Source organism: Manis javanica, chromosome 5 (assembly GCF_040802235.1).
Source record: "Manis javanica isolate MJ-LG chromosome 5, MJ_LKY, whole genome shotgun sequence".
In the NCBI taxonomy this organism is placed as follows: Eukaryota; Metazoa; Chordata; class Mammalia; order Pholidota; family Manidae; genus Manis; species Manis javanica.
The window spans coordinates 152,183,861-152,210,704 of NC_133160.1; positions in this window are offsets into that span (position 1 = coordinate 152,183,861).

Below are 26,844 nucleotides of genomic sequence, written 5' to 3' on the forward strand. Positions count from 1 at the left end.
ATAAAAATTACAGAACAGGAATATGAAGAAGCTGAGGCACAGAGAGAAAAAATTATCTGTAGAAACAAAATAATTTTAAGAGAAATGAATGAATAATCCAAATGGAATATTTACATTATAGAAGAAGAGACAGAAAAAGGGACAGAAAATCTCTTTGAGGAAATAATTGCTGAAGACTTCCCCAATCTGGGGAAGGAAACAGTCTCACAGGCCAAGGAAGTACGCAGATCTCCCGAAACAAGGAACCCAAAGAAGACAAAACAAGATATGTAATAATTAAAATGGCAAAGATCAAGGACAAGGAGAGAGTATTAAAAGCAGCCAGAGAGAGAAAAAAAGATCATCTACAAGAAAACCCATCAGGCTATCATCAGATTTCTCAGGAGAAAACTTAAGGCCAGAAGGGAGTGGCATGATATATTTAGTACAATGAAACAGAAGGGCCTTTAACCAAGAATACTCTGCCTGGCAAGATTATCATTTAAATTTGAAGGAGGGATTAAACAATTTCCAGATAAGCAAAAGCTGAGGAATTTACCTCCCACAGACCATCTCAACAGTGTATTTTGGAAGGACTGCTACAGATGGAAGTGCTCCTAAGGCTAAATAGCTGTCACTAGTGAAAATAAAACCACAGCAAAGGAAGTAGACCAATTAATTACTAAGCAAATGCAAATTTAAATCAATTACCCACAAATTCAGTTAAGAGATATACAAAGAGTACAGAATATGAAACCTAATATATAAAGAGTGGAGGAGAAAGAAAAAGAAGGGAAGAAATAAAAAAAAAAGAACCTTTAGATTGTGTTTGTAATAGCACACTAAGTCAGTTAAGTTAAACTATTAGATAGTAAAGAAGCTATCCTTGAACCTTTGATAGTAACAAATCTAAAGCCTGCAATGGGAATAAATACATTTCTATTGATAATCACCCTAAATATAAATGGACAGAATGTATCAATCAAAAGACATAAAGTTACAGACTGGATAAAAAAATCAAGAAACATCTATATGCTGCCTACAACAGACTCACTACAAACCCAAAGACATACATAGACTAAAAGTGAAGGGATGGAAAAAGATATTTCATGCAAATAATAGGGAGAAAAAAGCAGGCCTTGCATCAGACAAAATAGACTTCAAAATAAAGTAACAAGAGACAAAAAAGGACATTACATTGATAAAGGGGACAGTCCAAAAGAGGATATAACCATTATATATATATATCTATACCCAACATAGGAGCACCTACATATGTAAAAGGAATATTAACAGAATTAAAGGGGGAAATAAAATGCAATGCATTCATTTTAGGAGACTGCAACACACCACTCACTCCAAAGGACACATCCACCAGACAGAAAATAAGTAAGGACACAGAGGAACTGAACAACACATTAGAACAGATGGACCTAACAGACATCTAGAGAACACTCCATCCAAAAGCATCAGGATACACATTCTTCTCAAGTGCACATGGAACATTTTCAAGAATAGATCATACACTAAGCCACAAAAAGATCCTCAGTAAATTCAGAGAGATTGAAATTGTACCAACCAGCTTTTCAGAACACAAAGGTATGAAACTAGAAAGAAATTTTGCAAAAAAAAAAGACCTACAAACCCAAGGAGACCTAACATGTTCCTAAATAATCAATAGTTTAATGACCAAATAAAAATGGAGACCAATGAAAACAATATATCAACATCACAAAATCTGTGGGACACAGTGAAGACCATGCTATGAGGGAAGTATATTACAATACTGGTTTACCTAAAGAAAGAAGAACAGTCCCAAATGAACAGTTAATGAAACTAGAAAAAGAAGATCAAATGAGGCCCAAAGTCAGTAGAAGGAGGTACATAATAAAGATTAGAGCAGAAATTTAGAAAATCAAGAATAATAATGCATTTAAAAGAATCAGTGAAATAAGGAGCTGATTCTTCAAGAAAATAAACAAAATGGATAACCTCCAAGCCAGATTTTTCAAGATAAAAAGAGAGTTTACACATATAAACAGAATCAGTAATGAGAAAGGAAAAATCACTTTGGACACCACTGAAATACAAAGAATTGTTAGAGAAGGCTATGAAAAATTATATGGTAACAAACTGGATAACCTAGAAGAAATGAACAACTTTCTAGAAATATACAACCTTCCAACACTGACCCTAGAAGAAACAGAAAATCTGAACAGACCAATTACTAGCAATGAAACTGAACTGGTAATCAAAAAAAATACCAAAGAACAAAACTCCTAAACCAGATGGCTTCATGGCTGAATTTTATCAAACATTTAATGAAGACCTAATACCCATCCTCTTCAAAGTTTTCCAAAAAGTAGAAGAAGGGGGAATACTCCCAACTCATTCTACAAAGCCAGCATAACTTTAATACCAAAACCAGGCAAAGACACCACAAAAAAAGAAAATTATAGACCAATATCCCTGATGAATATAGATGCAAAAATACTCAACAAAATATTAGCAAACCAAATTCAAAAATATATCAAAAGGATCATCCATCATGACCAACTGGGATTTATTCCAGGGATGCAAAGATAGTACAATATTTGAAAATCCATCAACACCATCCACCACATCAATGAAAAAGAAGGACAAAAACCACATGATCATCTCCACAGATGCTGAAAAAACATTCGACAAAATTCAACATCTATTCATGATAAAAATTCTAAACAAAATGGATAAAGAGGGCAAATGCCTCAACATAATAAAGGCTATATATGACAAACCCACCGTTGACATCTTACTTAAGCACAAAAATTTGAAAGTTTTTCCTTTAAATTGGGAAGAAGACAAGATGTCCACTCTCCCCACTTTTGTTCAACATAATACTGGAGGTCCTAGCCACAGCAATCAAACAACACGAAAAATAAAGGCACCCAGATTGGTAAGGAAGAAATTAAACTGTCACTGTTTGCAGATGACATGATATTATAAATAAAAACCTAAAGACTGTACCACAAAACTACTAGTACTAATAACTGAATTCAGCAAAGTTGCAGGATACAAAATTAACATGCATAAATCTGTTGCATTCCTATATACTAACAATAAACTAGCAGAAAGAGAAATTAGAAAAACAATTCAATTTACAATTGCATAAAAAAGAATAAAATACCTAGGAATAAAGCTAACCAAGGAGGTGAAAGACCTATACACTGAAAACTATGACACTGATGAGAAAAATTAAAGATGTGGGGAAAGGGGAACCCTCCTACACTGTTGGTAGAAATGTGGACAAGTTCAACCATTGTGGAATGCAAGATAGAGGTTTCTCAAACAATAGTATATCTAAAAATAGAAATACCACATGACCCAAGAATTCCACTCCTAGGAGTTTACCCAAAGAAAATAAGACACCAGATTCTGAAAGACATATGCACCCCTATGTTTATTGCAGCACTATTTGCAATAGCCAAGATAAAGAAGCAGTCTAAGTGTCCATCTGTAGATGAATGAATAAAAAGAAGAGTGGTACATATACACAATGGAATATCATTCAGCTATTAGAAAAAAAACAAATTTTACCATTTGCAACAACATGGATGGAACTGGAGGGTATTTTGCTCAGTGAAATAAGCCAGGCAGAGAAAGACACGTACCAAATGATTACACTCACCTGTGGAGTATAATAACAAAGCAAAACTGAAGGAACAAAACAGCAGCAGACTCACAGACTCCAAGAAGGACTAGCAGTTACCAAAGGGAAGGGGTAGAGGAGAGAGGGTGGGGAGGGAGGGAACAGTGGATTAAGGGATATTATGATTAGCACACACAATGTAGGGGGGGGCACGGGGAAAGCAGTATAGCACAGAGAAGACAAGTAGTGACTCTATTGCATCTTGCTATGCTGATGGACAGTGACTGTGATGGCGTGTGATAGAGACTCGATGATATAGATGAATGTAGTGATCACAATGTTACGCATGTGAAACCTTTATTAAGACTGTATATCAATGATACCTTAATAAAAAAATAACAGCACCACCAAAGAAGTCTTGATTCACCTCTACACCAAAATGATTCTTGTCATGCCTTTCTGTTCTCAGTAAGGGGTACAAAAGCCCACCAAATCATTGAAGGAAAATATCTAGAAAACTCCCAGATTCCCTCTTTTCCTTACCTCATATCAAATTCATTGGAAAAAACAAATGAACAAACGCTGAGGACTTAAAATTCAAACCTTATTCTGAATTCGTCCACTTCACTTCATTTTCACTTCTGAAACCTTAATCAAAGCTGTATCATTAACTCTCTGAAATCCTACTCTCTAGCTCCCCTATTAGCATAATGGTTAAGAGTTCAGACTCAAATGTAATCAATAATTCAAGTACTTTCTGTTTTTGACTGGCTAAAGAAATTATAAAATGTAGAGTTATGCAAAATATTTTTTAAAGGTGAGTTCAAAAGGAAAACTTTTCACAAGGTTTAAATGTTTGTGTCATTATTTGGAGAAGTATTTAATCATTTATATTTATTAATCACTTTTTAAGTTATGAGTAAACACAAGTATAAAATGACATTATTCATGGATTCATGGCATTTATAATTGAAATGTATGTATTTTAATTTAAATTACATAAATAACTATAAGCAATAACCCAGCAAGAACATATGAACTTAGAGAAGTAAAAATAGTATTAGTAAGGGTACTGTTGGAATGAGAGTGGGGAGGCAGGCAGGCTAAATCCTACTAGACTCGAAGAGAATTCTGGAAGAGGTGTCACTTACATTCTAATTATAAGGAGCCCCAATACAATAGGTAGTGCCGATATGCTCAAAATACACATAAAATTTAAAACAAAAACTTTGAACTTCATGTGTAAAAATAATTAATTAAGGAAGACTAAATTCACAATAGTTACAATGTAAAATTTATTGAATGCAACCTGCCAAATGTTTTACTTGGATTACCTTGCTGAATACTAACAATATTTGAGATAAGAACTATTGTTGTGCCATTTTTACAGATGAGTAAAATTAAATTCACAAGATCTAAGCAATTTGTTGAAGCACATTCAGGCACTAGATGGTGGAGTCAGGATTTGAAATTAGGTAGGTAGCTTTGCTCCTGGAACTAGTCTCATACGTACAATAAAAAGCTTGCTTTTCAATAGTGTAAGCATAGAAACAGGGCAGCAAACCAAATATAGCATGCATGAAAATCCTACTGTGGCTTTTGGCAATGTTCCTAAACTGTGTTACCTTGAGAAGTTTAATAAGCATTCTGGGCAGAAAGGTCCTGTGATCAGTTACACTTGTAAAATAGCCTATAATTTCCCCATCTTGGGTACCCATATTGTATATTTCAATTTCTGAAAAGTTCTTTTTAGAAATTACTAAATAAATAAAAGTGATTAAGTTTATCAAGCCAGTAAAATTAATAAAAGAGAGGTTTCTTTTTCTTTTGAATAGATATGGAAGTAGAAACATGCTCAAAAGAACAGGAATGGTATTCCAAAATAATTCACTAAAGTAAAACCGTAACATAGTTTTATATAATAATAATAATATAATAACCAAAATATAGTAATTATATTCAGGTAAGCTCTGATTTGAGGGGGCATTATAGACCCCAAGGCTTACTTGTATTGTGTGTCTGGATGGGAGGCAGCATTTACATCAAGAAGCTTCCTAGAAATGAAGACTATGAGGCTTCACCCCAGGTGTGGTTAAAAATACTTTTTAATGTTTCACAAAATGATTCAGTAATGATGTAAAGTAACCACTTTCATGTCAAAGACCTCTAGAAAATTCTCAATTGTGTTTATTCATAAAGTCATTTCACATATGATGAAGGTGGAGACTTGCTTGATGACGATATGTGTAGCAAGCGTAATTGAGGTTCTATAATATATTTAAGATTTTTGAGGTTTGTCATCTTAAAATTCAGTTACTTCATTTCCTAAGAGTTTATTTTCCATCCTATCTTTAATGAAAACTAGCATTTTCAGATTTAGTTCTTGAATTATCCATTTACCTAAACAATGTTAGACCTTTACATTTAGAACAACTTTAGATTTCTTTTTCCTGAATTGGTTTTGCATTCTGGGCAGAAAGGTCCTGTGGTCAGTTCCGCTTGTAAAATAGCCTATAATTTCCCCATCTTGGGTACCCATATTGCATATTTCAACTTCTGAAGAGTTCTTTTTTGAAATTACTAAATAAATAAAATGACTTCAAATGACTAGGCAAGTGTCATTTTGATGTAGTGAGGCTTAGAAGACAAATTCTTTGCTTATATGTGCTTAATCACAAGACATTAGTGGTAATACAGCCTTCAGTTCTTGTTTTTTGTTGTTTTGTGAGTATATCTTTACCTCCAAACATTGAACCTATACATTATGCTATGTGTTCTGTGATATATACCATATATCAGATATGTCATTGTATTACCATCAAACTTATTAAAATAAAGCAGCCTCCACACTCCCAAAAACTTTCAAATAGGTTTGCTAATAATTCTGTTTCATATTGGTTTCTTTTCATATAATCAAGACTACCAATTTATTTAACAAATGAAATATATCAATGACTTTGTCCATGTTGTCCAGGAAACAGTGTAGAATGTTTTAATATTTTAGTAAGCATAAATGCATTCATCTGCTGTAGTAATGTCAAATATTAAATAAGGTTTGTTAATATGTGGATTGTGATATCACTGTTTTTCTGTCACTTTAATGACTCATTATGCAAAGAAAAAGTCACTAATTACTCATTTCTCATTTTAGAAAAATTTTAAGATGACAGCTTTCATTTCGTTCTTGAAAGATTTTGACACAGAAAAACTTCTTAAACTTTGGTTCCCTATAAAAATAAGTAAACCATCATTAAATTTTTTCTTTTTTTTTTTTTTTGCATTTAGAAGATATGGTTAAAAGGAGAAAATTTAGCCATTTGTTCTGTTTATATCTGATTTCCTGACGCTGCTGTAGATATCTACATGTGGATTAGTCAGGGTCCTCCTGAGAAATAGAGGCAATAGGATGTAAGGATTTATTTAAAGGGATTTATTATAAAGTACAGGCACACGTTATTATGGAGATTGAAAAGTCACATAATCTGCTGTCTACAAGCTGGAAACCAGAAGGCCAGTGGTGTAGTGGTGCAAACCGAGAAGGCTTGAGAGCCAGAGAGCAGACAGTGCAGATGCCAGGCAGAGTCCGAAGGCCTGAGAACCAGGAGCGCTACGGGCAGGAGAGGATTGCTGTCCACCTCAAGCCATCAGAAAAAAGAGGGCAACTCTTCCTGCCTCCTCCTTTTTGTCTACGCAGGCCCTTGATGGACTGAATGATGCCCACCCACACTGGAGGGAGCAATGACTTTGCCCAGCTTACTGATCCAAATGCTAAGCTCTTCCTGTCACACCCTCACAGACATACTCAGGAATAATGTTTAACCAAATACCTGGGCATCCTGTGATCCAGTAAAGTTCGAACATAAGATTAACTATCACAATATGTAAATTCATTTCTTGAAATACAGTACAACTTTTCTTGAAGCATTTATAAATAAACCGTTATTTTAAGGGTTTCTGATTTTTAAAAATCAGCTTTTTTAATCATATTATTTTACCTAAAATCAGCTTTTGTTTTAGTATACTAATATATTTTTATAATATAGACTCGTATTATCATTCCAACAGTTGTAATAGGTTGTACAGAAGAAAACTTTGACCCAGAATAGGACCTTATCTGTTAGTGTTTTTGTATGGGAATTGTATGGGGCTTGTTTAGATGGGTTAAATCTAAGAATATGAAAAGTAACTATCAAACAATTTATAGTAAAGGTACTACAATATTGTTTCACAGCAATGCTGATGAATCTCAGTCTAGACAGACTACAAACACCTGATGGAGGAAAAAACAAGTTCAGTTTAATCATTTCTTACTATCTACACGATGAATAGAATCTCTTGCCACAGAGATCTACTGTACTTTGTAATTAGTCACACATATTTATAATGAATAATGTACAGAGGATTTAAGAATGATGGTGTAGAAACTAAAATTTTTTACTAGCAAATGACATGGAAAAATGGAATCCAGAAATTGATATACTGCCTCTTTAATAATGAAAATAATTTTGGGCATGGGGATTCCAATTCAATTAAAAATATGGATCTAATTTGACTACCAAAATGTTCAGTTTAATCATAGATTATGGCTTTTTTGTTTATTGGACATATTTTAAAAATCAACTTCCGGTTGCTTGACTCTATCCTCCAATTCTCATGAAAGATTTGCTGACTTTAACAGAGGTCATTTTTAATTTATAGGTAGGATAGTTATAAATAAAAAAAAGGAAAGTTGTGATGTCTTTATTCATTTTAGTAAGATGGCTATTATCATGTGATGGCAAATATCAAAAATTATGTTTTTATATCTCATTTACTTTGTATGACTTTTAAGATCCTTGCAATATCTCTGTGAGTTAAGAATAGCCAAGGATTATTATCACTATTTTACAGATAAGGAAGGCAATCAGAGATCCTATTAATTGTTCATAATATTTAACACTTTTGGTTCTAGATGAAAAACTAAGTCTCCTCACTGAAAGCTCTATGTACACCACAGTGAAATAATGACATTTTATATATATATATAGATAGATAGATAGATAGATAGATAGATAGATAGATAGATAGATATACTTTTTTTTAATGTGACTCTTAAGAATCTTCACTCTGTACCCTGGATTGCTATGGAAATGTCATGTGGCCAAGGCTTGATAATAAGCTGCTTTTGCCCAGAATTCTGAACTGAGTGAGTTAGGCCGAGGGAAAGGAAGACTTTGGAGTTCGTTCACAGTGGCAGCACCCAGCAGAATCCAGGAGGCTCAGCATTGGAGGCGCTAGCAATCAGCCCTAAGCAGACTGCTCCTGCAGATGGTGCGGCGCAGAATTTCTGCTGCTTTAATTAGACCCTGAGCACTTTCTGAGCCTTGCTCCCCAGACTTCCAGTAATTTTATGAGCTACAATATAAAATTCTAGTAAATTGTTTGTTAGATTAAGTGAATGGTGCTGGTCATGATTAGTTAAATAATGTAATCCTAACAAATTGAGAGGAATAATGAAATAACAACAATAATAAAGCCTCAAATATCCAAAGCAAGATGAGAAAGATGAGAATAAGGGCTATAATACATGTAAGACAAATAGGAAATCAGATCGGAGACTCAAACCTAACATACCAGTGATTACACTGAAAGTAAATAGACTGTTTTCATTAAGAAAAAAGATAGTCAGACATGAATGAAAAAAGTATGCTCCTCACACTTGACAGGTGACAGAAAGATTAAAAGTAAAATGCTTACAAAAACAAAGGGGAAATAAGAAAATCAAAGGAGTTGAAGTGAGATTCAGTCAAGTGACAATAACCTTACTATGTTGTCTGGGGGTCCTGAGATATCCCAAAATGGACTGGTCCTAAATTTGGAGGAGTAGGGGTAGGGACTGATCCCACATTCCTCATAAAAGGGAAAGAACCTCTATTCTATAACCCAGAAGAGTGGAGTGGGAAGAACACTTCCAGCCTCCTGTAACCTCCACTTTTCTTTATTTGTCTGGTCAGACAAAGGGAAGAACTCACACTGCTCAATCCCTCTGTCTTCCTCCCCCATTTTGCAGTGATTCACCATTGTTCTGCCAAAGACAGTGAGGGTGAAAAATGGGAAGAGCAGTGATTAGGAAACACGGTTGCCCACTGATCCAGGTCTCAGTCTTTAATTCATTTTATCCCTAATGAAATCTACACAGTGATGTCTATCCATCTCTCTTTATGACTTATTTTTCAAGTGGTTCAAACCTCTAGAATGATTTAAGCATTAAGACAAATGATTACTCTCCAACTTCCAAATTATAAATAGGTGTGCAAGTTCTCAGGGAAAATTAATCTACTTTTAATTTTTATTTCAGTTCCCCAAACACAGCACTGAAACATGCTTATTAATAAAATAAAATAAGATTAAATTACCATCAAGAGCAACACTAATACAAGAAAGAATAAATTGTAGGGGGGCAGCTTGGCAAGTGTATCTCAATTCTGGGAAGGTCTGTTCCCTGCATTCTCCTGGCATCCTTTGGAAGATCACCCTCAGGAGGATCTGGTATCGAGACTGCATGCATGAGGGTTAAGATTGGGTCAATGCACAGCCTCCAGTTCATTAAATGCCAGCAACTAGTCTTTGATAATCCACACTGGTGAAAGATGACGAATGAATGAATCTAGTTTCAGAATATAGGATAACCAAGGCTTCCTTGCTATACCCACCTAAGTGGTTCTGAGATTCAACAAGAACATGGATGATAATTTCTAGGAAGGTTCCTAAATTTAGGCAAATAGACAAAGTTTCCCTTTCTTTAATGAATTATCCCTAAGAGATCTTTTACAGTTATATTAGTAGTAGTCCTTCTAGTTTCTTTCTCCTAGTTTCTTCACATTTTCTTTTAAGATTATCAATGTTCAGTGATCTTTGAGACTTATGTCCTACTTACAGTTCCTCTTTCCTTTTCATGTTACAGCTTTTTAAGACTCTTGCATTCCTTATTGTTACTGATCACATTTAATAAATAATATGCACCGAATCAACTTTATACTTTTACTTTTTGATACCTAAGACTCGATGATATACAACTGATGATATTCCTTTTAGCAGAGATGTGTCACTAATCTGATTTGGAGCTATTTTTAACTAGCTTTCATCTTCTTTCATTTCAGTGATTTAAGTCTTCATGTAGCTTGCTGTTTTTCTTTATTATTTACTGTTCCTCCCACGTTAATGTCATCTCTTGAAATTTTTGCTGCTTTTCTAAACTGTTGCACTTTGTTTTAAAATTTCCAAGTCAACCTTAGACTTCTTTATGACTCCCTATCTTGCCAATGGCTTTCAGCTCCAGGCTCCCACACAGCCGTCTTCTGGGCCTCTGTCCTCAGCGCTGCCACCACTCCAGCCTCTGCTCTGCTCTCCTGCAGCCTTGCAGCCCTGCCACCATGTGGTGCTCAGAGCACTGGGCGGAGCTCTTTTTATAGAGTCAACAGCCATGTATTGCCTACAGGTGTAAAGTGAGCTAGTCAACCAGGGCCAGCTGAGAATCCTAGCCACAGGAACTCTCATTTATCCACACTCCCACACTCTAAGCATTGTTTTACAACTTACCTGAACAACTTTATTTAAGAATAATTTTACAGCTGCTTTGAAACTCTTAAAAATAGAGAATTACATTTTAGATAATATGAGCTGCAAAAGGCCTTAGGGGAAAAAGTCTCTTTTGAAACACACATGTCCAGCACTCTTTATCTGTGAGTAAGAAAACTGAACCATAGAGAAGTGAAATTAGTTGCCTTCCTTAAGTCACATAGGCTTTAGTGTTGGTCATAATCAGATCAGACATGGAGTCTTCAGGATACCTGGCTGCTACTATTTCCATTGTGACATGCTACTGCTTGTAGTAGCCATTGATTGAACCCTTGTAAAAATACTGACAATTTCTAAACTGACCTTAGGCAAAATAAAATTTATAACTTTATGCAGCATTACGGCATATGTGTTTGAGTGTACTATACACAAACGTGCACGCACATACTATATATGTGTGTGGTACATATATGTAGGGAATACAATATGTATATAGGATATGCATATAGTATAATATATCAAACACATAGCATATATATTATACAGGAATTAACTAAAATGTATTTATTTTTGTCATTAATTACTCTTTTCCTAGTCAAACATTCCTAATAAAAACAATCCAAGTTTGTCATTTTTTATGAAAAAGATCTTGTAGATAATGGAGATATCAATAAACATGGATTACCATGACATGGTCTTTAATAGAGGAATCAGGCTGAATTTTTACTGATTCCAGAAATGCAAATAGGAAGCTTGTTATTCCACCTTCCCCTCAGAAAGATTTACTGTTCTTCTAAATATAAAACACAAGGACAATTCCAGTTAATGGATCGCTCCATATTTGTTGATTCAATGTTATATTTATGTCTGATATGCTGCTTGATGAAAGAAACAACAATCTAATAGTGATTCTATGTTGAGAGTCAAATGGTAGATGATATGATGGAGCTAAAATTCAGTATGGCTTGAACACAGTCTATGAGCAAACAGATGGTGAAAGATGAAGTTGTATTGGTGGACAAGTACAAGAATATGAAGCAGTCACGAGGTTTATGAATTTAACCTTGAGTAATAATGTCAGATATTGAACGATTTTACCCCAGGAAACAACATCATCTTTCTGTTGTCCTATGAAAAGAGAAATCTTTGCAGCTGGTCTTTCTAACACAGTTCTGATCACGCCAATCTTCTATTTAAAGTCTTCAGTGGCTCCCCATCATCTGCAGCAGCAATTTAATTTTTTATTCATTCATTTTCTACTATCCCTTTTGATTTAGACATTGAATCTAGACATTTGGAAAAATCCACAACAGAATACCTTTTCCAGATCCATCACTGTGATTATGTGATTTCTTTAATAGAATAGCCCATCATCCCATCCTTCATCCTACTTACTCTTACTTCCATTCCTCTCCTCCAAATTCTCCTAAATCTTGGACTGGTAAGTTTCCTCTTATTATCCCGGTCCAAGGACAACGGTACAGATTTCCAATGTCAGTCCCAAATCTGTTTGTCTCTCTTTGCTTATGACCTTAAGAACATTGTATGTAAGACTAAGAGTACGTTTTTCACTGTAGATGTGTTCACCAACTTTTTACATCACTGAATTGTAACAATGGCTGTGATTTATACATCTTTTTAAACTTAGCATGGCATATATAGTTGGCATTCAATAAATATTTGCTAAACAAAAGAAAGAATGAATGAATTCATTATGAGGTAGAGAAACACTGATGAAGGCTAGGGAGACTGTTGGATAAAGTGAAAGTTTCTGTGCCCAGGATTCTCACCTGGTCCTGGTTGGCTAGTTCACTGCACATGTGTGGACAATACGTTGTTATTGACTCTATATAAAGAACTCTGCCCAGTGCTCTGGGTGACATGGTGGCACGGTTGCAGGAGAGCAGAGCAGAGGCTGGAATAGTGGTAGTGTGAAGGACAGACAGACGGCTGTAGGATAGAAAAGCCCAGAGGTAGAGACCGGGTTGCTGCATGCAGACTCGCTCTGAATGGACAGTATTCTAGTGATTGACCTGCCACCATGGGAATAAAGCTGATATAACCCTTTCATCTCAAGAATGTTCCATTGTCATTCTTTGGTCTCATTGAATCCATAGTGAACTTGCCTGGGGCTGAAACCCACTGGCAAGATGGAAATCTAACTGGTCTATCAGATGAAAGTCTTTGTGGAAACTGAAGGCTCTGGAATCTCAATATGAGTGATGTCAGAGAAGGATACATCAATAGTAATTCAGATGAAATTCTCTATCCCTAGTTAATAATTGTTTACTAAAACTTAATCTTGCTTAATCAGAGTTGGGAAGGGTAGCAGAGAAGGAATGTGCAGCCAAAAAGAGGTCTCTTAATATTTTAACAGATAGGGAACTTCACTTTATCTACACTCAGGCATCCTTGCTAAGATGCCAGGTACCCAAGAATCTTGTCAAAACCTTGTTGCAGATAAAGTGAAGGTTCCTATGGCTGGGATTCTCACCTGGCCCTGGTCAGCTAGCTCACTACACACGTGTAGGCAATACGTTGCTTTTGACTCTATATAAACAGCTCTGCCAGTGCTCTGGGTGACATGATGCAATGGCCACCGGAGAGCAGAAACTGGAGTGGTGGCAGTGCTGAGAAATGAGACTGAAAATGGCTGTAGGGGCAGAGAGACCCAGAGGCAGAGACCAGTTGCCTCATGTAGACTTGCTCTGAATGGTCGGGATTCTAGTGGTTGACCTGCCACCATGGAAATAAAGTTGGGTATAAACCCTTTTACTCCAAGAACATTCCATTGTTATTCCTGGGTCTCACTGAATACATAGTGAAATTGTCCAGGGTTGAAAGCCATTGGCAAGACACTTGCATAAAAAAAGGCTCTGGCCGATATGTATGGATATCATGAAATGGAACTTACAATCATGATACAGACACCATCTGACCACAACAGTACCTCTGCCTGAAGTGGAACAGCAAAAACACACAGAAAACCTTGGAAGTTCCCATGTTGAAGTTAGAAACAGGGCCTCTGCCCCATACAGGGAAGGCAAGGAGAAACAGAAGAAAGAGGCAGATCACTCCAGACTGGTAGGTGGCCGGCTTAATAAGCAAGGGAACATACAAGGCTTGTCTTGTGTGGACTGAAGATGCGCAAATCTTCTCACTTGTCTGCCTGAATCTTCAAAGTTTATATGGAGGCCCTAACAGCATTCAGTAACATATACAGTCTAGATGGTCTCAACAACACATTACTCTCTCAAGGCTGCATCCTTGAAACTGCTCCAGCTATTGGAATGATGGGCATAAAGTATATTCCAAGGACAAGGGAAAGGGTGAGGGGTCCCTGATTGACCAAGTCTAGCTGGAAAATCAACCATGGGTCACATCCTCTTGATGACCTCCTCCAACAAGGTCAAGTGTTCAAGAGTTATGTATTGGTTTTCTATTGCTGTGTAACAAACTACCATACATTAGTAGTTTAGAACACACCCATTTATTAGCTCACAGATCTTTCAACTTGGTTCTTTGCTTTTGGGTCTCACAAGATCAAATCAAGATATCTGTTGGGCAGAGATCTTATCTGGAGGATCTGGGGAAAAACTGGTGCTAAATTAATTACAGGTGTTGGCAGAATCCAGTTAGTAAAGCTGTAGGTCTAATGTATTTGTTTCCTTGACGGTTGTTAGCTTGGGGCTACTCTCAGCTTCTAGAGATCATCTACACCATTGCACATGCGGCTGCCTCCTCTATCTTCAAATCAGCAAGGGTGGTTCAGGTCCTTCTGATATTCTAAGTCCTTTCACTGGCCATCAGCCAAATAAAACTCTTCTTCTAAAGGGCTCACATGATTAGTTGTACCCTAATGTTCTCCCTTCTGATTAAAATCAACTGACTAATAACCTTAGTTATATCTGCAAAATCTCTCTTGTTATGTAAATTGATATAATCACAATAATGGTATCTTATCATATTCAGAATCTTAGGAATTAGGGAAGGTAATCTTAGGGGTTCACAGGTTACCTATGTAGAAATTTGTTTTGACAAATACCTACTTTTGTTTAGTGAGATTCTGTAAGATGTTAGATTACAATGGTGTGCCACTAAACTACAGTTCTGTAATATGTACAGTTGTTCCACTGTGATCTCTGTGCATAAAGAAAAAATGCAGGTGCCATTTCCTTGAGCTCCCTCAGGCAGAGTTTTCTGCAAGCAGAAGGTAATAATGAAATCTGAGAAATTAACCTGATCCTTAGTAAAATAGTTCTTATAAAAATGTTAGGTCCAATTCAGTGTTCTACTTGTATCAAAAATGATACAACTTAGCTGACCATGGTGAATATTTAGAGATGGAACAAATTTGGCTTCTTATGTCATAAAACACCTTTGTGAATAAGACTGTTGATTTATCTGGATTTAAGTGTACTGTTTTGGAAAACTAGGTACTTGCTTAAGATTACACAGCATGTAAGTTGTAGACTTCAGACCTCCAAAGGGCAGTTTGACATCGGAACATTTGTATTTAACCTGTCTTGCCAGTGGGTTTCAGCCCAGGACAAGTTCACTATGGATTCAATGAGTCTGAAAAATGACAATGGAAGGTTCTTCAGGTGAAAGGGTTTATATCCAACTTTATTCCCATGGTGGCAGGTCAATAACTAGAATCCCTTCCACTCAGAGAAAGTCTGTATAAGGCCAGCTGGTCTCTGTCTCTGGGCCTCTCTGCCCATGCAGCCATTTTCAGTCTCAGTTCTCAGCACTGCCACCACTCCAATTTCTGCTCTCCTGCAGCCTTGCAGCCCTGCAGCCATATAACAGCCCAGAGCACTGGGCAGAGCTCTTTATGTAGAGAATAACAATGTATTGTCCACACATGTATAGTGAGCAAGCTGACCAGGGCCAGGTGAGAATCCTGGCCATAGGAGCCTTCGCTTTCTCTACAAACCACATCTCTATGCTGTTTCTAAAAGGAATAGAACTAAATAGAACTCCATGTTGTTTCTAAAAACTACTAGAACTAATTGAATTCAGCAAACTTTCAGGATACACAGAAATCTGTTGCATTCCTATATACTAACAACAAATTAGCAGAAAGAAAAATAAAGAAAACAACTCCATTTACGATTTCATCAAAAAGAGTTAAATACCTAGGAATAAACCTAACTAAGGAGGTGAAAGAAATTTACTCTGAAAACTGCAAGACACTCAGGAGAGAAATTAGATAGCAATAAATAGAAATCTATCCTGTGCTCATGCATAGAAACAATTAATATTGTCAAAAAGGCCATCCTGCCTAGAGAGATCTAAGGATTCAATGCAATCTCTATCAAAATACTAACAGCATTCTTCAATGAACTAGAACAAACAGTTCTAAAACTCATATGGAAACACAAAAGACCCCAAATAGTGAAAGCAAACCTAAGAAAGAAAAATAAAGCTGGGGGTGGATTATGTTCCCTGACTTCAAGTTCTACTACAAAGTTACAGTAATGAAAACAATTTGGTACTGGCACAAGAACAGATGCACAGATCAACAGAACAGAATAGAGAGTCCAGATGTAAACCCATACATTTATGGTCAATTAATAAATGATAAAGGGTCCATGAATATACTATGGGGAAAAGACTGCCTCTTCACAACTGGTGTTGGCAAAACTGGATAGCTACATGTAAGAGAATGAAACTGGATATTGTCTCACTCCACTGTGGAAAGCAGCATTTTTCTACTAAAAATAGAAATACCATTTGACCTGGGGATTCCACTCCTAAGAATTTACCCAAAGAAAATAATATCCCTGATTCAAAAAGATATATGCACCCCTATGTTTATTGCTGCACTGTTTCCAATAGCCAAGATATGGAAGCAACCTAAGTGTCCATCAAGAGATGAATGAAGAGTTGGTACATATACACAATGGAACATTATTCAGCAATAAAAAGAAAAGTCCTGCCATTTGCAACAACAAGGATCGATCTAGAGGGTATTATGCTCAGTGAAATAAGCCAGGTGGAGAAAGACAAATATATGATTTCACTTATTTCTGGAATATAAAAATAAAATAAAACAGAAGGAACAAAATAGCATTAGACTCACAGACACTGAGAAGTGACTAGTAGTTACCAAGGGGGAGGGGAGTGGGCAGGGGTGGTAAGGAGGGGAACTGCTGAACCACTGTGATGTACATTTGATAATTTTAAATAAATTAAAAAATAAAAGGAATAGTCTTAATTGGATAAAAATTAAGATAAAAATGTTACTTTATAAGATGCTCATTTTTATATGGGAATTCAAGACTCATATATAAGGAAATAATTGCTTATATTTCATTTTAGTAAGAAGTGAAAATAAAATTTATACTTAATATAGTCCTCATTGCAAATGTTATAATCATTTCTTTCATAAATGTACAAAGTGAATCACAAAGTCTACTCTGATATAAACAGAGGGACTCCATAGAATGGTAAGCACTTGCATTTCCTGGAATGTATTCCTTGTGTACATAAGGTTGAGAATTCCTCAAATCAGAGAAATAGTTTAAATAAAACTTAACCAATTCAAAATATGATAGAATTCATGTATTTGTGAGAGTTTGAATTATTCTAAAAGTAGTAAAAGGACTTTAGTGTAATAATATCATATAGTTACCATGCAGAACTTTAGAACTTGATGGAAACATTGAAACTGTGCAATTAAGAGCACATATTCTAACAATAAAGAAAGTAAGAGCTAGAGAGACTACCTAGGTAATTATTAACAAGACTTATTGGCAGATCTCAGATCAGATATTACTAAAAACTCCCAGACTTTTCTTTTATCATATCAAACGATTTTCCTTCATTTTACAACAATAAGATTTTCTTCTCAAATTAATCATACAGAAATATCTGTCTAAGTCCAGTCAAAAGGCCATGTAAAGAATTACCTTAACTAATGGGTTAAAAATGCAGAATCAATCATAGGGTTTCCCTTGACATAATGCATCTTCTAAGACCTGGGTTTCTTTATGAGCTTTTTCTAAGTAAAGTAAACTTCTGCTTTTTGAAATGCAGATCATTTACTGTATTCACTGTCATGCAATAAAAAAAATCCCTGTTTGAGTTCACGTTATTTTCAATGATTCTATAGTTATCCCAAATTTCATTTCACATTTCCAAATGAAAATCAATTTGTGTATTCATTGATTTAAAAAACAACTTCTGATATTCTTGGCAAATTTTTCGTATTTGAATGTTTATTATTTACATTTGCTTAGGGCATCCTATGCATTGTAACAAAAACTTTTAAGCATTGTATGAAGTATTTTAATATCTGTCCTTGTTTATTTTTAACCTGTAAAATATAAAAGATTTTAATTGTTTCTACTCTGAAGTTATAATTCCTTAGAGATAATTTGGTATATGAGGTGTCTGACTCTTGGGTAAAAACCTATGAATGATTTTTAAGGCCTGTTCATAGGCAATTATAAAAACTTTATCTGGCAGGCCACACAGGGGAAACTGCCCTCCCTGCACCAGGCTTGGTACAACAGCCAGCACATCAAAGCCTCTGAGGGAAACTGCATTCAAGGACACAGGTTCCCCTGGCCTGTTATACTCTTTCACATATTTGCATTTCTATCTCAAGCACCTTCATTCCTAGGTCTCTTTATCTGAGGCCATGGGCAAAGAACTTGGCAATTCCAGAGGTCTTCTTACGGGGGAGAAGGGAGAAACCTTAAGCTTTCCTGTGCTCTGACTCAGTATCCAGTCATTTTTCACTCCTACCTCTTTCCTCTGCCAACTTCCCAAAGTTCATAGTCCACAAAACTGCTAGCACCTTTTGTTCAGGGCTCCCTCAAAAGTAAGCTGACCCTATGTCTGAACTGACCCACCAGAAGCTTGACCAATGTGCTACTCGGGGGGGGAAAATGGTGCTTCTTCCTGTTTTTGACCACTCTTGCTATACAGTAGTAAGTGATTAAAGGCTTGATCCTTTCATTTATGGCTTGTTGCTTTAATCAGCCACTCTGACACCTAACAGCTCAATTCTCTTTCCCTGCTCAGCGAGTTCTTGACAGTATAGAGTCATATTCTGCTCTGTTCAAGATATGACCATCGTTGGCTTTGGATATAATAAGAATCAATTACTTGGTTCTGACTCTGAGACAAATTTTCTCCTGCCCTTGGCACTCCTAGTTCTCAAACCCAGATGGAATCTGCATCCTGGCTTGCCCGGCTCTCAGGCCTTCAAACTGCACTGTAAGTTTTCCTAGTCTCAACTTACAGTAAGCAGATGGTGGGACTCCTCAGCTTCCATATTTAATACCTTGAAATAAATATCTTCAGATAAAGCAACTAACCCAGTATCTTACAACAAATCTCTTCAGAAATAGGATAGATGATAGACGATAGATAGATAGATAGATAGATAGATAGATAGATAGATAGATAGATAGATAGGTGATAGATTATATTAGATATAAATATATACCTCCTATTGGCTCTGCTTCTCTGGAGAACCCTAATATAGACCCTTTAGTAACAATTAACCATCAACCTTTTGCTAATAATACTTTAAGACACCCAAGCATTGCACATAAAACACTGACATTAAAACTTCACTTACTAGCATTTCCTTGTTTCAGCTCCTGTGTTACCAGTAGAGATGTTACTCTTCTTCCCAGGATCACGTCTTTAGGGTGATGAAGAATGTACCCGACAGACACAAATATGGAGCAACCAGCAAAGCTTTTAAGGAGTGAAAGAGTGAAGGGAAAACTGATCCTGCTCATTGAGAGGGGCTCCAAGGGTGGATGCCCTTAGGGCTACAGTGCCTAGGTGTTTATAAGCACAAAAAGGAGGAAGGCCACATGATTGGCTAGGGCTTATTGCTAGGGCCTGGCTGGGACTGGAAAACTCCCTTGTTTCTCAGACTGAATTTCCCAGGTGGATTTTGTTTACTGTGAAGCCTTGACTCTAGTTCCCTCCTGATTGCACCTTACCAGGGCTTTGAGCTCTATCTCCCTGTGTCCCACTAACACCTGCCTCAATAACATGCAAAGTGCTTAAAAATTGCTATTGCCATCTGTTATGAGCTGAATTATGTCCCCTCAAAATTCAGGTGTTGAAATTCTAACTCCAAGTACCTCAAAATAAGGTACTTAAGTTAAAATGAGATCATTAGGGTGGGAGTTCATCCAACATGACTGACTGGCATCCTTACAAGAGATTACAGATGCAGGCAGGGCAAGGCTATGAGAGAACACAGGCAGAAGACGGAGGGTGGCCATCTGTTATCTAAGGAGGGAGGCTTCAGAGGAAATCAACCCTACTACCCTTTATTTCAGCCTTCTAATCTACAGAACTGACAGAACAAATCTGTTGTTTAAGCCACCCTGTCTGTAGAACTTTGCTTTGGTAGCCCTAGCAAACTAATACACCAACCTTTCAATAAGGGAAAGCTGGAAAAATTAAAACTCAGTGGCTTTTCTCAGACCTAACAATAAACTGAGTCTGTAGGAAAAACTGTACCCTGATATCTGAAAGCTAGAGGACTCTTGAGAGTCATAGCTGAGAGCTGCTTACATGGACAGACTATTGGAGTCATACTCTAGTAACACTACAATGGCAATTTTAACAAATTACCAGAGCCTTAGTGTGACCTCCAGTGACAATAAAGAGATTCTTAAGAACCAGTGTCTACATCTCAGTGCACACAGGTAGCTCTGCCACCACACATGATTTCCTGGGCTTTACCTCCAGGAACTACCCAGGTTTTCAAGTGTGGAATAAGTACACTGGCTTCCTTCCAAAGTGTACACTATGGAAATAGAGTAACTTTATAGTAGAGAAAGCCAGCAAAGCCATCTCAACAAGATGATTAACATCCCCACAGTAATGCTGTGTCAACAGTGTGTACCTTTGACCTGCCGTGGGGAGAATGGCACTTTATTTCTCTGGCTTTCTCCCAGAAATCCATAACCTGAGTCCAATCATGAGAAAAATATCAGACAAATGCCAACTGAGGGACATTCTCCAAAATATCTGACCTGTACTCCTCAAAACTGTCGAAGTCACCAAAAACCAAGTCTGAAAGATTGTCACAGTCCAGAGGAAACTAAGAAGACTTGATGACTTGATGACTAAATGTAATTTGAAATCCTGAATATATATATATATGGATATATATATGTATACATATACACACTCACAATCTTTATAGCTTTACACATGTATGCATAATATAACACATAGTAATATGTATTATTTATATAATATATACATGTACATGCATACATACACACAAATATCAAAAATACATCCAAACAGTACAGAAGATAAAAAGTATATGAATGAAAAGTAATAGTTTTCCTCCCCTCCCTTTCTACCCCTATTCCTATTATTTACAATGTTTTGCATATCTCTTTGGCATTTTCATACAAGGATTCATAGCGACATCATTAAAAAAATTTTAACTAATCAGAATATGCCATATGAATTGTTCTGAAACTTGCTTTCATTTGCATAAACATAAAAAGTAAATTTGTTTATTTGTTATTCCACTGGTTATTGGGTATATACAGGTTGAAGAAAATGTTTTCCTTGTTTTTGTAAACTTAACTCTTGCAATAGTGTCTGGCACATAGTAGGTAGTCAAGTAGGTAGTCAGTAAATATTTGTTGAAAGAGTAAATGATAATTTGCATTTCTTAATGAATAACTTACCTACTGAACACTTGAATGTTGTGTGAGATGCTAACTTACTTCGGAGCTGAAAAAGGTAAATTAGGACTTTTCAAAATAGGAAGAGGGCATTAATGTGAATTTGTTAAGGTTTTTTTTTTCTTTTGCTCTATTTGCATTCTTAGAGTTCAAATGGAAACATAAATGAAGTAAAATAACCACAAAGAGCAAATAAGAATTTTAAACCAGTTGCCTTATTTTTTCATTATTTTCTAGGTACTACATTTTCTACCACAGGCAGAGAAGGAAAACACATATTTTTTAAATAGTATTTAGGCATAATCCTCACTATTTAAAAAATGTAGGAGGAATTCCAGGAATATGAAAATTTAGCATTCTAATAACATTTCTGCAATTTCCCAGTACACTCATATTCATAGTCTTCTCTAACTTCTTGATATGAGTATATTCTGCCTGGAATATACTCAGATGTGAAGTTCAGCACCTACTTCATGCTCCACAAAACATTAATGCTTACACCGCATAAGGATGCAGATGAGAATTTAAAGACCTCAAGTAGCTTAGGGAGGCTGGTTTGCTGGGTATCTGCAAATATCTTGAAATGTCAACTGGAGTCATCATGATTCTTAAAATGTCTCTTGGCTTTTATACAAGGCATTGAGTGGAAAGGTATTAGTTCACTGGCCCTTATATCACCTGTTTCAGTTACCCTCCATCTCGCTAGCTCCCTCTTCCACCCAATAAAAGCTTCATTCTTCGAGTAAAACACATTTTTCTCTTGTGTGCAGAGCAACCATAAACATTTCTCTTTCAGCTGTCCCCCAGTCAGCATAGTCCTTGAGATTCTATCTCCTAAATAAACCATCAAGGTACTTTGTTTTTTTTTTTCTTCAAATAAGGAGAGTTCCTTGATTGAGAGGAGCTGTTCCTCTTATTAAAATAATATTAAAATATTAAAATAACACTGCATCATTATTATACCAAAAACAGTTGAGGCATCAGGTAATGTTTAAGGAAAAATTTAAGAAGCAAATAGGGGCACTCAACTATAATCAAACAATGTAAAAGTGTTCTAGTTGCATCATGCTCCATTTACAGAAATATAACTACAACCAAAAGTGGAAAGTTTACAAGTAAAACAATAACAGGAAGAATGCTCTAACAAGGATGTTGAACCAAAAATAAAATGGTTTGTCTTGAGAAATACTAAACTCTCCATAATTTTTACCTCTACAAGAAAACACTGCTGACTATTCAGAAGTTTCTAAGGATTTCTACTTTGGAGAGAGAATAGGTGACATGAGCTATAATGTCTTTTTTATGTGAGGATATGATTTAAAGGCAGAGTCATTCTGTTGTTATTTTAAAATCTGGAAATCCTTCTTGTCATTAATCTGTAAGACATGAAGCGCCAGTACAAAATCCAAGAATGATGTATAAAATAAGAAATTATATGAAGTAAAATATGTAAAAATACTAAAGGCAGTTTGACATAGTGGTCATTTACATGAACCTGCTTGTAAACTTTTGGGGTTGAGAGACATGCATGATGTGTTACTTTAACTTACACTAATTTAGTCACTGAATATCCAGGAATATAGTGTTAAATGGAATTGTATAAGGATGATGGAACAAGAGGATCAGTTCAAGTATGAGACTCTCAGAAAGAAGCTGTAAGGATACAGTGGATAAAGAAGTAACAGTGGAATAGACACATTTAAGAAGGAAAATAAAGTTGGTAGATAGCTAAGAAATAGTAACATGGAATGAAAGGCAGAGTGGTAGAATAAGACAGGCCAGTCCAGTGGATGTGCAGACTTTCACATAATAAAACACCTTTCACGGCGTTCTCACTTTGGTCCACAAAAACAATTGCCTTTGGAGGGGAAGCAATTAAAATTTTACAGTTGCCGTGATAAATTTTTTTTAGCTTTTTTCTTTTCTTGAGCTATAATTGACATGTCAATTTTATGTTGATCCAATGTTCCAGGTGCACAAAATAATGTTCAATACTTGAATATATAGCAAAATGATCAGCACAAGTCTAGTTGATAGGTTTTTTAATTTAATAAATGGTATAACACATAAAAATCCCTCCAGAATGGCAGTCCTAATTGACATCTTCCAAAGTGACACTACATTGATGATGGCTCTAATGACCCTTTTCACTCAAGTTCCAGCTCTAAAACCCTAGCTGTAAGATCTTGCAGTTTTCCTATCAGATTCTCTTAGAAGTAGAAATTCAACCTTCCCATCTTTAATTGGCTTTCTGATGACAGATCTGCCTTTTCTAAGCATTGCTTTTAAACATAACACTGAACTTGATTAAGTAAAAGCAAATGGCTTTCTGCATTTAATGCAAAGGCAAAGGTGAAATTTCAAACCCTATCTAAATATACAATGTCAATAAATGTATTTTTTAAGATTTTTTAGATATTTAATGGCCAACACGTGTCAATATTTTGTCACAAGTACTTCATTTAGTTTTTCTTTAATTGCATTTTCGATCTGTGAATATTTTTTATATTTTATATTTTCCTGAAGAATGGTACCTATAATTTTAAATACCTGTAGACAAGCATTAATACATATTTATATGTATATAAAGCTCAACATTCATATCTTAACCTTTTCAAAACCTGACAACTATTGGTGAAAGTGTGTGTTTTATCCAGTCAACCTCATCACTTTCTTGTTTAATGCTCAAGGCTTAGTGATTGGAGTTTCAAAGCACCAAGCTGTAATGTTTTTGGCTGATGTGGAATTTTTGCTCACTTTAACTTTGTTTTGCTAACTTTTCCTTTTCTTGTATTTTCCCCATTTCTAAACACAAAGTTATACAAGTCTTTGTGAATTAATCAATATTGCCATTTATTTCAACCCTAATACAGAAGGGGGTATTTTTCAAAGCATAGGGAAAAGAGAAAAAGCTCTGCTTAATGCATGTAGGTTGTTCAATAATCATTTCTTCTTCTCTTCATACATTTAAATGTGAAAAGATAATACATGCAAATGAAGAGCTGACTGCAAAGAACTACTGGAGTATCTATAATTAAGTTTCAGGAGAGCTTCTGTTTTCACTGCTTTATGATTGTTATTCAAATCAACAGAAGCTTTAAATTCTAAAGAAAGAGTATGATTTTCTTCCACCTCTTTAAGAAAGTTACAAGGAAAGAAAAATAAATTTTAAAACGTAGCCCCTTTTTTCAGATGCCCACAGCATTGGGTATGGTCATGAAATGTGATTACTTTACTACATCCTGGCTTTGTTGGATATCACATAATCCTGATGAAGTTCATTAGACTTCAAATCAGGAGATCTGTGTTCTAATCCATATTATGCAGCTAATTAGCTGTGTGACCTTCAACAGCTCATCTAAACTCTCTGGTCTCACTATCTATGTATATTAAGTCATGCTGGACCATGTGGTTTTCAGAGTCTCTTGTAATGACAATATTTTGTGATGCTGTAATGATCGAACCAAATTATTACTCTTCAGTGCAAAAAAAAAAAATGAAAAGATTGAGAGGTCATTTAATTTTCTGAGGATAGCCCATTTGCATGAAGGATTATTTAATTCTACAGTGGAGATTCCCCAAAGGGAAGACACTGACAATGGGAAACATTGCTTAAGGTGATATAATAAGGAATGATTTTCCTTTGTTTAGGCAATGATCTATCCTGGTAGTCCTGGAAAAAAAAATTATCTGATTCATTTCTAGGATGGAGAAAGAAAATATAGATATCTGAACCTTAGCCCTCCATTACATTCAAGGAGATTAATAGGCAATCCAGTTATGAATATTAGCTGTTCTAGTTGTACATAAAAGTGCCCAGTTAAGTTTACAAGAAATAGTGATAGCTGAATAAGTTTCTCCTGCCATTCTTCTTCCCATTCCTGAGAATTGTTATAAAAGATTCTTTACATTTTTTACTGAATATTCAATATTACATTTGATATAACAATTGTATATTGTGTTTACCTATTGAAGTTTATATATTTGAATAATTTTAGGAGATTTAGGAGAGGCGGCAAGATATAAAGTCTAAGAGTCTAGTCTCATGAATTAGACTGCCTGAGTTATAAACGTGGCTCTGCCCCTTACTATCTGTGAAACCATGGGGAGATGGATACCATATGCAACTCCTCTGTGCCTCAGTTTCCCTGTCTGTAAAATTAGAATAATACTAGCACCACAGTAATCCCAACATATAGTGCTAGGATATATGTTGAAAAAAGTTAAATGATACATATGAAGTTCATATGATCATAATCCTCATCATCATTAAGCATCCAGCAAAGTGAGTGTCCAAAGACTGGTATTGCCAGTACATGAACAGATTGTTTCCATATAATACAGGACCTCTGAAAACCTGTATGGGAACTAGAGCAAGGACAATCTAACAATAGAATTAGATTTAGAGTTCTGTCTTCTACCACACTGTAAGATTCTGGTGGGGAGAGGGGGACTGCTTCAGGTACATATTTGTGTTCAGGAATCCTAAGAGCGAGAGCATTTATTTACAGTTGCCCTTCTTTTTCACGGAAATACAGATATCAGAAAATTATCTTGAAGTTACTGAAAAGAATACTCACACAAGATAGGACTGGGCACCAGAATTTGGAGACTTTACCTTCATCTACAGGTAGGTTATCTCCAAAGAAGGGTGGAGATGAGCTTCCTGGAGGCACAGAGTAACCTTTTTCAAGAAGATCGGAGAATAACCCAATTACAACAGTAAGGTTGTTTGTATTGTGAGATTGCCAGAAAATTATGATCCAGACCGCAAGTTATAAATTCACTCTATGCTCAGGAATGATGTGGTTATGATTCCAAGAGAAGGTGGATCCCTAACTATCATTTTTTATCTTGTGCATTTCCTTCTCCTTGAGGATGGGCTGAAACTACCAATATGGTGAGATTCACTACCGTGATTAAGTAATGTTACGTGGCAGGTCTGATTTTAAGAAAGGGTTATTGTTTTTGCTGAGGCTGACCTAA